Source organism: Otolemur garnettii, unplaced genomic scaffold (genome assembly GCF_000181295.1).
Source record: "Otolemur garnettii isolate 467f Iridium unplaced genomic scaffold, OtoGar3 scaffold00139, whole genome shotgun sequence".
Lineage (NCBI taxonomy): Eukaryota > Metazoa > Chordata > Mammalia > Primates > Galagidae > Otolemur > Otolemur garnettii.
The window spans coordinates 1599979-1603737 of NW_003852534.1; positions in this window are offsets into that span (position 1 = coordinate 1599979).

Consider the following 3759-nt stretch of genomic DNA (forward strand, 5'->3'; position numbering starts at 1 on the left):
CCCTGGCTAGCAGGTTCCCGGGAGGCGGCTCCCAGGAGTGGGAAGAAGGAGAGATTGCTGGAAGGAAATCTGTTCCCTGGGGGAGCCCTCCAGATCAGGGCTAGCATCCCGAGGGAGCTGGGTATTTATGTCTTGACACTAGCCCTGGCAACTCCCCATCACAACACGGCCACATGAGTGCCAGGATATCAGCCACACAACCACAAATTATAGTGCCCGGGCACAAGGACAGTGCGGAAAGTCAGAGTTTCTAGATGTAAGTCTACAACCTTAGACACTTTGCCTCAGAACTATGTCTTCTCTCCCTCCCAGAGCCCCAAGGTCACATGTGAGCACAGATGGGACACACATCCCGCTGCACGGAGAGGGGTACGGGGCACAGTCAGGCCGGGAAGGTCCAGAGCTCGAGGTCTACTTTAGCCTCAGAGGCTGCACCTTCACCTGCTTTGACTTGTGCAAAGGGCTCTTTATTCATCAAAGTCCAGAAGCCATTGGCGTGCAAGGTATCCCTTCCATACTCACAGACTCAGGGGCTGGGCCCTTGATAACAAGCAGTGTGATGGCAAGAGCTAGTTGTGCTTATTCACTGCTATGATTTGAGAACTTACATTCTAAGGACACACAGCACTGGTGTGGGCATAACCATACCAGCGAAGAAAGGGAATGGTTCACGCTGCATCACCCACAATCTGGATATGCCCATCGGAGGAACTGCCAGATAAAACGACAGGCCTCTGTCAACTGTCCACACATCACGTCCACACAGTCAGGCCACACAGTCATTCTCTGAGAGATGGGCAGGAAAACGGCATAAAGAGGCAGTCGCCAGCCTGACTGTGTACCCGCAGAACCCAGGGAGCTCTAATAACACCCCGGTGCCTGCCTGCAGGAACTGTGATTTAGTTGGGCCCAGGTGAAGCCCAGGCCCCAGTAGTTTTTAAAAGCTCCCCACATGACCCTTATGAACAGCCAGGGCTTAGAAACACGGTGTGCAAAACCAGAAGAAGCCCCAGGTCTGAATTAAAGTCCGGCCACCTCCCAGCCGGATGAAGGGCCCAGCACGACCACTTCCTGGCTCCGTGACACCGGGAGACACACATGACAACACCTGCTCCTCACCTCGAGGGATGTGCCGAAAGCCAGTTCACCTAATGAAAAGGTTTGGTAAGAAACACAACTCTGTATAAATTGCACTTCCACTGAAGGAAGAAGTTGGAGAAGTGAAGCTTAGAACCCCGAGGCCGGCGCAGAAGCAGCGTGAGAGGCGAGAGGGCGGACGGATCCGGAGGAGCACGCAGCTGCAAAGCCGCCAGGTGGCTCCTCCGCCTCCCGGGACACTCGAGGCTGGTGATTCGCACTTCAGGGCCCGGGTGACGCAAGACGCAGGCGCGGTGGACGCGGAACGGCGCGACACGTAAACCCATGAGTTTACTCGCTGGAGCCGAAACCAGGGCCCTCCAGGCCTGTGACTGGGGCAGGGTCCATTGCTCACTGCAAAGAGTTGGAAGTCGGACCAGGGAGCGGGCCGAGAAGAGGGCGGCCAGGCCTTGGTCCTAAAGAAGTTCGTCATGCAGATGGGACACAGAAGGAAAGGGTGACATCTTTGCTAATGGGACACAGAGGAAGCCACCCACTCTCAGGAGACAGGTGAAATGTGGGTTGCATCTCCGGGATCCCAGCCTGTACCTGGGTGGCGCTTCTGCACACCCAGCATTGGGGCTCAGTCACAGACGGAGTCCAGTGGGACACACAGTGCTGGGCTGTGTCCCCACCCCCGTCATGAGCACGGCCCAGCAGGTATCAGCTCTTGGACTCCCACACACCCAGGTTTGGAAAGGGCCTAAAAATCATCTTCTCCGTGCTCACCAGTAGGTTGGCTGAGTCCGCAGGCTTGGTTTCTGCTCCCCCTATTGGCCAGAAGGAAGGAATCCAAGTTAAAATTGGGCAAAGGGACAGCATGTCCAGAGCAGGTGAAGGGTCTGCTGTCCTGTCCTGGGAGACAGGGAACAGGGGAGCAGGAGGGCCTGCAGATGTGGATGGCAGCCTTGTGAGAGGCCAGTGGGCTGGCCACTCAGTCTCCCGTGAACCTGGATGAGCATCCTCGCAGTTGGGGCATGAGCTGCCCTGGTTTGGGCCAGCCAAGCTATTTTATTCCCAAATGTCTTATGTGAAAACAAAAACAAAACCAGAGGAAAATACTTTGAAATGCACAGAAGCCTTATGTTTGGCTGGATAATGAATTCTTGGGAAGATTCCTCAGTAAGATTTTCTTTGCTATTTTTCTATTCTTGTGCATGTAAGCACTGAATTGCCCTCACAGCAGTGCCACCCTGTCTGGGAGAGGACCCTGCATATGCAAGTGACCTCACACCAGCAGGGCGGGTCAGGCCCCGAGTGCTGACTCCCAGACAGCACAGGCTCAGCCAGACATGGGCCCCCAGCCTCCTCAAGCCAACTCACCACTGTGCTGATCATACAGAAGGTGGAGTTTACACATGTAAATTAAAAAGAGATTACAAAGGGGTGCTGCAGTCCAGTATCACAGTCTACTTCCATGGAATCAGATGTGCTTAGTAAGTAACACTGACAAACTACTCTCTCTGCTAACGCTTCTTATTTTAACCCCAAATCTGTGCAGGCAACAGCGAGGATGCCATTGGGAGAGGCGTGTCAGACAGAAGCCTCAGAAGGAAGACGCCGCAATGAGGAGAGAGACTAGGCAAGGGCACCATCTCTGACCTGAAACACGCTCGACATTTTCCTCTACCATATTTCTGTTTCATCTGCAGGGAAACTCTGGAGTCACAGAAGTAGGTTCAAGAGGATAAAAGTGCCAGACTGGTGGTCAAGACACCAACCCAGAGGCCTGAGGAGCCCCGAGGATCCCAGCACGGGAGGTGGACTCTCAAGTCACCAGTGAGATTCGGTGCCACAGGCCCTCTGTGGCATTCTGTCTTCTCCGTGACACAGGGCCAAGATGGAGAGTAAGGATGAGGACAGCATCCACTGGGGGAAGAGTGCCTGTGTGTTTGCTGGAGTCACCTGCCAAGCGCTCTAAGCAGAGGGAGAAAGTGAAGATACCCGAGCACATCCCTAGAGCCCAGGCCTTCCAAGTTCCATCCTCCACCCAAACGTGTGCCTTGAGGACACATCACAATCAGTCTGAGATGCAGGTGAGCAGAGGGCACAGGGTGGTGGGTGTGAACAGGGCAAGTGGGAGGTGGACTGCTGGCCCAGGCATCTCTCTTAGGGCTCTGGAGGTGGAGCTGAGAAAGACAAAGTCTTCTCACTGAGGAGTCTGCAGGGGAACAAGGCACAGCCTCGACAAGGTGAGGACATCTCACAGGGCTTGTCCCTTGGGAGGTGCAGGGTTAGAGCCTCCTCCGAGGCTGCCCAGTGCTCCTAGGAGGCAGAGGGATGCCTGTCCTCAGCCTGGGGCCTGGAGGTGGACGCTAGCCCACAGGAACAAGGCCCACCTACTCAGCTCCTCCTGGCTCCTCTAGAGTCAGATGGTTTTAAACACACACACAGCAAAAGGAAAGAGGTAGGACGAGATCCTTGGAAGGAGCTCAGGCTGCTTGGTGTTCAGCTCCAAGAATTACAACCTGCTCTTTCCTTGGAGAGTATGTCAAGGGCCCCTTTTCTTTGAGGATGTGAGAGGAGACAGAAGTCACCACAGGGTGGGTAAAAGGAAGTGAGACAAACTCGCAGATAAGTGATGGGGGAGAGGAAGAAACAGCCTGTCCGACCAGGAATCTC